The following is an 8,497-nucleotide window of genomic DNA, read 5'->3' as shown; positions in this document are numbered from 1 at the left end:
ATCCAATGAATTAAAGAATCCAAGTTTCCAGGAACCCGCCGAAAGCCAAAAAACGGCGGAGCCAGGATTCGTTTATTTCGTTTATATTTCGTTTATATCCTCCTCGGAGACCACGTACGATGGTGTGAAGTGCCCGTGTTGTATATATATATATATGTGTTTGTGTCTTTTCCCTTTACTTAACAGATCTCTTTAAAAAAAGCCGTGAAAGTTGCACTAATGCGGTTTATGCAGGTGATTTATACGACCAGGAGGACACAGGGCTAATCGTAACGATCAGTTGGCTAGTTAATCAAAATGCGTTAATTAACTTGTTAAATAATGAAAATAGACATATGTTCCATTTAGAAACTTGCTCAGCGTCATCGAAAATCTCTAAATCAACTATTTTTAGAAGAATATAACGCAGGGGCAGTATATTGAAGCGTTCCGTAAAAACGCTCAATTTGGACGCGTTTCTAGGTTTCGATTTCTTATCGGAGCGCATCTCTGCGCCCGTGGTCCCACTCCCCAGTGGCTGAGACGCGCAAGCACTCTACGCAAGACACGTGCGCCGAACTTCCCTCCATGCTACGAGGAGGCGAGGCGGTGGCTTCGCTCCGAGACCACCGGGGGGCAGGACCGCTGGCAAAGATGGGCTCGGATAAGAAAGCGATCCAAATCTAGGAACGCGTCCAAACTGAGCGCTTTTTTAGAACGCCGTAAAATGCTGCCCTGCTTCATACCCTTCTAAAAAAGAGTTGGTTTAGTGGTTTTCGATGACGCTCAGCAGTCTAATTAAAACCATATGTATATTTTCATTATTTAGAAAGTTAATTAACACATTTTAACTAATTAGCCGACTGATCGTTACAATTAGCCCCCATACTCTGTCCCACTTGCCGTATAACTCACCTGCACAAACCGCATAAGTGTAACTTTCACGGCTTTTTTTAAACAATACTGTTAAGTAACTCAAATCGGGCAGGCTAAAAGGGTCTAATTTTTAATCTTGACGAAAAAGAAAAAAATGTTTTGGGGGCTTTTCTCAAATGAAGGAAGTGCAAACCGCATGTTCCCCAGATTTTTCGTTCTCGAGTTACGAAGCGTAGAAAGCCGCAGTGGCAGATCACAGGTGGCGTGTTTGAAGCACTCTGTTGGCGCTAGTTTTATTTCTCCACCTTTTTTAACTTTTTCCATTCATTTAATGGGTACTATAAAGATACCTTGACGTGTTCAAATATTTTTAAATTTTTTTATTTTTTTCTAAAAAAAGAGAAACTCGTCATTCAGGTCGATTTTTGGTCCAATTTGACAGGTCCTTACTTAGCCCTATAGAAAGCCCAAAGCAAGCCCATTATAGCTATAATAATAATATGATCTGCCGAGTAGCCGCTCCGCTACCTTCACGTAAACGTTGTGAAAAATAACAAAAAGTTGAAAATTTGAGATCGATTTTCTCAAAAATCCAATTTTTGTTATCTTTTTTTATTTTTTAAATTCTTTTAGATATAATAGTCGACCACAAAAAAAAAAGAACATTTCGAAATGTAATATTTTAGTTGTATGTCCTCTATTTGAGCCGCAATCGCGTGAAATGTGTGCTCATTTGACTAAAATACAGCAACCTTACCAGCATTGTGCGCCTCTACCATTTCGAAAATATGTGTTTCTCTTTGTTTACGTTTTCAAAAAGGAACGTAAAGTAGGCGAACTTGTGATATTCATTGTAATTTAAAGCGTGAAATAAGAGAGAAACCACATAAGCGCACTACAAAACAATGAGTAACAAGTATATACATATCAAAAGGTAACGCACAGTAAAGGTTCGTCCCTTGGTCGAATAGATGATGACTGCCCGGCGGTGTCTTGCGGGGCCAATCGTTTGATGAGCCTTGTTCGGTGGGTGATCAGAAGAGTGCGACAGATGCGGGAGGACTTCGTCTAAACTGTTTATTTAGACGTGACAAGCTATTGTACACAGTATATACAAAGCAAAGGGAATTCGCCGTCCTCCAATTAGTCCAAGTCCAAGCCAGAAAGGGGCTTCTCCCCCTCCCCCGTCACGGGCTTTTGAAGACGCCGACCCCCTCACTCTCGGGCGAGGATCAACCAATCATTTCAAAGCTTTGCTGGAGCCACGTGATATCCACCGTCCAATAGTTGGCAAGGGCGTCGATACACATTCGTTATTTTGCCAACGGACTACAGCCGACAGCTCCGTAACTTCGTCCGTGCATCCCGTTGCAGACATAGCGGCGCCTCTCCGGAACCCCCAGGTTGAAACCCAAGAAGCCCCGTAGAATGCGCAAGCCTCCAGATTCAAAATAAAAAACAACATCTCTTCCCGAGGGGCCATCCCGAAGGGGGAGACGCAGGAAGACGCTCTCCAGGGGGGCCGCGTCGGCAGAAAGGCCCACGCGGTCTCCCGTTAGAAAAATAAAACTACACAAAACGACCGGGGAGGGAGCATCCTACACGCCGCCGGACAAGACGACCGTCGCCCGGCCGATCGAGAAACCAGCCGTCTTTCCCAGAACCCTTACACCTTCCCCCCAAGACTGTTTCTGGTCCTCCTTGGACCTGCTAAACAGTTAATCTAAACACACGCAAAAGAAATAAAACTAGATAACACTAACGTGAAGTTCTTCAGAACCGACTCAAAGCGTGCAAACATAATCGTAAGCTGACAATAAAACAAAACACATAAAGACAACAGATTCTACTTTAACAAACCGGAATGTCCCAGTGCAAACATAGAAAGGGGCCAAAACGCGTGCGTGACATCCCAAAGGCTGAAAAATAACAGACACACAAAGAGGAAAACAGCGTAACATTCGCATTGAACGTATTCACAACAGCAACGAGAAAAACGTCCTTTTGGGTCCCCAAGTTCAACTCGCCAATTCACTTCACAGCCCTGCAGCACGGGTGAGGGGAACATTCACGTCTAACCGAGGCGGCATGGCATGATCACTCAGTCGACTCCCTACATAAATTGTTGAGCCCACACTACGCGTCAGTATTTCCGTTACTGGTTCCCCTCCCATGCTGGACTGTTACATTGTAACGCTGAAGGGCCGAGGCCTACCTAGCCAACCCCACAAGTCAGTGCTTCGCTGTCTTCATCTCTTCCTACGTTCTGTTCTTCAACTTCACAAGGATAGGCCGCTGTACCTCCCTGTTGCACCTGGACCTTACCGCTCCTAGCTTTCAACAGTTCCCAATGTTCCCAGGCAAGCAAACAGTTCACCCCTTCCGCCAGCTGATTGGTGAGCGCGCACACTAAGTCGGCTTTAGTTGAATTTTCTACCGCCCCTGGACAGCTCAACCTTATTGAAAGTGTTGCAAGATTGGCATCAATGGCGTGGCCAAAAGCGGACACTAGCTTCACTGTGCCCGACGGTTCCCTCAAAGCTTGAGGTAGCAGGCTCTCCCGTACTACCGTCATTTCGGTACCCGTGTCGAGCACTGCTTCGGTGTGTACGTCGCCGCACTCCAGTTGAACCAATTGTAGCTTCGAGCGGCCCGTCTCCGAAATCGACCGCCTCACCTCAACCCGAGCGGTTAACACTCTGTCTGTCTGCCCTTTCGGTTCAGGAACATTTGCCAGCCCCTGAGGCACCTCACTACCCGAAGCGCGAGGGCAGTGCTTGGCAATGTGTCCCTCCTCATGACATACATGACACAGCTGCTCGACCCGAGTTCACGGAACCTTTGAACCCTGGCGAGCGCCCCGTCCCTGACTGTTCTGTTGGAACGTACACCTGTTTTGTGGCGCTCCCTTTCCCTTTTGCCTGCTCATAAGTCTGTAACACCCTCGCCACCTCGACCGGTTTTAACCAAGTTTCTCCCTCGCGAAGGCGAACATACTCCAGACCATCGGTACTCAGGCTCGCCTTAATCCGATCAGCAACCATGAGCTCCGTTACTGTCTCCTGCGTGTCCGCACCTCTCACCTGAAGGTAATACGTGAAGTAGGTTCGGACACGGGAGGCGAACTGAGCCCATGTTTCATCTTTTCTTTTGGCTGCACTGTCGAACCTGTCTAGGTACTCAGCTGGCGTGAGTTTCAGTTCGCTCAGCACCGCCCGTTTTACCGACTCGTAATCTAAACAATCGTCTTGCCCTAGACTGCGCAGCAGGTAGCGGACACGCTCCGTTAGCACCGGCATAATCAAATGTACTCGACCACTATCCGGCACCTGGTACGTGGTAAACAATTTTTCCACCTCATCAAACCATAGAGGAACGTCCGCGTCACATGGCAGGCTGTACCCTTTCAAAACTTTTGCGCATTGCGCAACCGGGTCTAAGCCTGCGTGCCGTTGGTCGTCTGTTTTCGACCCAGAGGACGAAGGTCGACCACTTTCCTTTCCTAGCTGTGCCATGCGCAACGCGATCCGCTCTTCGGACTCAATCTGAAGTTGCGCTTTCCGCAACTCAAATTCTAGTTCGAGCCTTCGAATTGTGACCGCCTCCGATTCCTTTTCTGTCGCACCCTGTGGCGCCTCCTGCCCCTGACCAGAGGCTCCTGTCCCCTGCGAGTTCTCTCGATTTAACCCGTTCTCCATGTCGGCCAGCATCTGACGCGTCAAAACCATAAGTCCCGCCAACTACCAGCCATGCCAACCTCGACCCGACGCAAGAAATCCCACTCACCCGGCGCAAACGTTGCTGCAGTTTGACGCCCAGAGCCCGGATATTGCGTTTTCAGTAGTCGTCCTTGGCCTCGGCGTCGGAACTCCTGACCCTCGAGGTCCCTGGTTTCAGCCACCGGTCGTTCAGCGTTGCTGTCCGATGACCCAGGTGGTTTTCTCTCCGTCGATGTGCCGCATGCGCCGCTTTCCACCGGCCAGTCCGCTTCGGCAGTACCGCTCCCTGACGCTCAGCGCTGCTTGTCGGCGGATTCGGTCGGTCGCTCCGTTCAAGCACCTGGCCAGCCAGGAAGCTTCAGCTGGACCACCTCTGTCGCCTTCTTGATCCTCTGATCGTCACCGAGGCTCGCTCATCGCTGTCGAGCTGCGCCAGTAAAGGTTCGTCCCTTGGTCGAATAGATGATGACTGCCCGGCGGTGTCTTGCGGGGCCAATCGTTTGATGAGCCTTGTTCGGTGGGTGATCAGAAGAGTGCGACAGATGCGGGAGGACTTCGTCTAAACTGTTTATTTAGACGTGACAAGCTATTGTACACAGTATATACAAAGCAAAAGATATTCGCCGTCCTCCAAATTAGTCCAAGTCCAAGCCAGAAAGGGCTTCTCTCTCCCCCGTCTCGGACTTTTGAAGACGCCGACCCCCTCACTCTCGGGCGAGGATCAACCAATCATTTCAAAGCTTTGCTGGAGCCACGTGATATCCACCGTCCAATAGTTGGCAAGGGCGTCGATACACATTCGTTATTTTGCCAACGGACTACAGCCGACAGCTCCGTTACTTCGTCCGTGCATCCCGTTGCAGACATAGCGGCGCCTCTCCGGAACCCCCAGGTTGAAACCCAAGAAGCCCCGTAGAATGCGCAAGCCTCCAGATTCAAAATAAAAAACAACATCTCTTCCCGAGGGGTCATCCCGAAGGGGGAGACACAGGAAGACGCTCTCCAGGGGGGCCGCGTCGGCAGAAAGGCCCACGCGGTCTCCCGTTAGAAAAATAAAACTACACAAAACGACCGGGGAGGGAGCATCCTACACGCCGCCGGACAAGACGACCGTCGCCCGGCCGATCGAGAAACCAGCCGTCTTTCCCAGAACCCTTACACGCACCATGTCAAAAATGTTCTATGTAGAAACGGTTCAAAGTAAACGAGAGTGGCTACTCATTACCCAGCCTATTACGATTGAATGATACGTGTTGCCGAACGCCGACGGTTGACAGCACAGCTGCAGCTCAGTAATGTAGAAACGCGCGCGCTGAACCAGTTAAAAACGAAACAAGCATCAATGGCACATTTACCGAAGTCAGTACATTTGTTTACTAGTTCGACGTAACTGTGAATCAGCTTTCACACTGTGTAGGAGCCACGCAATCCACAGTTGCAGTTTTGGACATGCCGGTACGCAATGACTGATGATTTTCTAAATTTCGGGACACAAAGCGGTACGTGCATGCCTTGACACGTGTACGCAGCTACTCTGTGCTTTCGCAAACGTTTTCTCGGGCAACGTTCAAGGCGCCTTCCTCCAGTGTCTTCCTCCACACGTGTGAGCATCGGATGCCCCTTGGTAGGTCTACCTTCTCCCACTCTTTCTTTCTTGAGCTCCTGGAAACTCGTAAGCTTCTTTTTGGCAACTGAGAGTAGAATGATCCCTTCGACTTTCGGTCTGAGTGCCTCAAGGAAGCTTTGCGCGTTCGTTATGGAATACAATTCTGTAATTGTCAAGTCGTATACATGGATGCCTGGTGCTTGAGCACGCCGCCCACTCCATCACACGATCTTGTCCCGTGCCCCGATGCGGAGAATATCCACTTGGCGACGACATTCCTTGTCTACGGTGGTTGAGCTCGATCGCTGCAGTGCTGGGGACGAAACTGCTGCTGGCCGTTGTTGGCAGCTAACGGAGAAGAAACTGGAGGCATGGCGACTCCGCGACCAGTGCGTCCGGCCGCGCGGCGACAGGGGCAGTTGAAAGGATAGCTTCCGTGCTGTGGTTCCCGTGGGACTGTCGTGCAGTTTGGACACGGTGCTCTGGGTCCGCGACACGGAGGGTCATAACCGGAATAAGAACAGCTACATCGTTTTCGGTGCTCTCGTGTCTATGCACAGTACCTTCACCGAGTGTATGAGTGTCGCACTGCCTATACATTGTAAATAAATTATATGTTTTCTTTAAAAAAAAAGAAAGCTGCGACGTTGCGGTAACTTCTGCGCTTCGCACGCAGCGGGCCCAGGCTCAATTCCCGCGGGAGGCGCGCGATCTTTTTTAAGGATTTGACAACATCGACGACGGACGCCCTGCATCGCCAACTACAATGCCATCAACTACTACATCAACAACGGACGTCATTACAGTGGTGAGAAGGGCCCATAGCAGCTATCTGTGTAAAAGCTTTCAATGCCTCATTAATTTTCGGTGGTCTTCGCCATAGCTCTCAGAGTTCACGGTAGTCAGCCGACGATTGCAACGGCGCGAACATGAACTTCTCAAGTTTATTTAAATCAACTACTGTATGGCGGCTAAAAGTTACCATACAACATGATTTGATTTGTCGCTTTTGAATCGAAATGAAATTAACGAAGATGATATAGTGAATGGTGTTCATACTGTCTTTTTTACGTTATGCTTGTTATTTGACCAATTACTCTTACACTGGCGATAAAAAATAGAGTCGCTCAAGGAAGTGCACAACTAAAATAAGCGGCATTCAATAACAATATCATTTCTTTTTTCAGATAAAAAAAAATAGCAGCAATGTATGCATGTTCGATGCCGCATAGTTGCGTAATCTATATAATAACCGAAATGTTAAATTAAATCGAGTGACATTAAAATCCTCGTTTGTGCCCCTGCCATTAAGACACCCATACTGATTACCTAAACAACGAGAACAAGTTCTTTTTAATTACTCACGGTCCGGAGACATTTTTAAGTGCGGTTTGCGGACCATGAGCATATGCACGTAGTACCTGTTACTTTTACGCCACATTACAAAAAAAAAAATGTGTTGTAGAATCTATAATTTGTATCTAGTGATGCACTCCCCGTATATACCGCCTTTTATAACATGATCACGAAGATGAACCCGGTATTCATAAATCATTCATACGTACGCGACCATAGGCACAGAGGCCTATCTTTTACTCTTCCCGATTCCGGAAACACACGTCTGCGTGTAGAATTCAGTTGCCCGCTTGATCTGAGACGACAAACTGCAACACCTCCATGACATGGCAAAACTTCAGCCTGACGAAGCGTCGATGCAATCGGACTGTCGACACCGCGGGGGGAGCGCGACCAAGCTCCGTGAAAGGGGAGTGTCTAGGAAAACGCGTGATTCTGACGTGGGACGGGCTCAGCAAGCCCTACTTTTACGGTAGTCAGGGCTGAGGGGGGCTTCCAACTCGTTCTACGAGCTTCGTCGAAGCGAGTTACTACCACGTCCAGCCAAGCAGGCTTTGCACCATCGTTCAGGTCTTGGCATTACCCATTTTTAGCATGTCCAGCGGAAGAAAGATTCGAAGAATCTTCAAACCTCCCATATGGTATCTGCTTTCGAGCAATTCTTATTAGCTCTTTTGTTTGAAAACGGCCAACTGAATGATTGTCTCCAGACAGCGGTATTCGGGTAAATACGGGCACACTTGTTGTTTGGTCTCGTATCGAAGAATCGAAGAGTCGAACACTTTGTAGAAAGACATCTTGTGTTCGGTAATCCGGCTGTACGTTTCAACCGTACACGCTTTGAAAATGTTTTTACCCTCGATCTCGGAGACAGTTAAAACCATTGCATTAGTACGAGACTGCAAATAACCTTCGTCAACGGTACGAACGCCTTTTCGCGAGTTGAATAATCAAGGCAGTC

General features: G+C 48.6%; 1 pseudogene; it reads right to left on the bottom strand.

Annotated features, from left to right (window-relative positions):
- Positions 1 to 3,070: 3,070 nt before the first annotated feature.
- Positions 3,071 to 4,553, bottom strand: LOC120846854 (annotated as a pseudogene).
- Positions 4,554 to 8,497: the final 3,944 nt, after the last annotated feature.

The sequence above is a fragment of the Ixodes scapularis genome, unplaced genomic scaffold (genome assembly GCF_016920785.2).
Source record: "Ixodes scapularis isolate PalLabHiFi unplaced genomic scaffold, ASM1692078v2 PGA_scaffold5__190_contigs__length_132052651, whole genome shotgun sequence".
Classification (NCBI taxonomy): Eukaryota; Metazoa; Arthropoda; class Arachnida; order Ixodida; family Ixodidae; genus Ixodes; species Ixodes scapularis.
The sequence above is the reverse complement of the archived record's forward strand: the minus strand, read 5'-3'. Positions and strand labels throughout refer to the sequence as shown.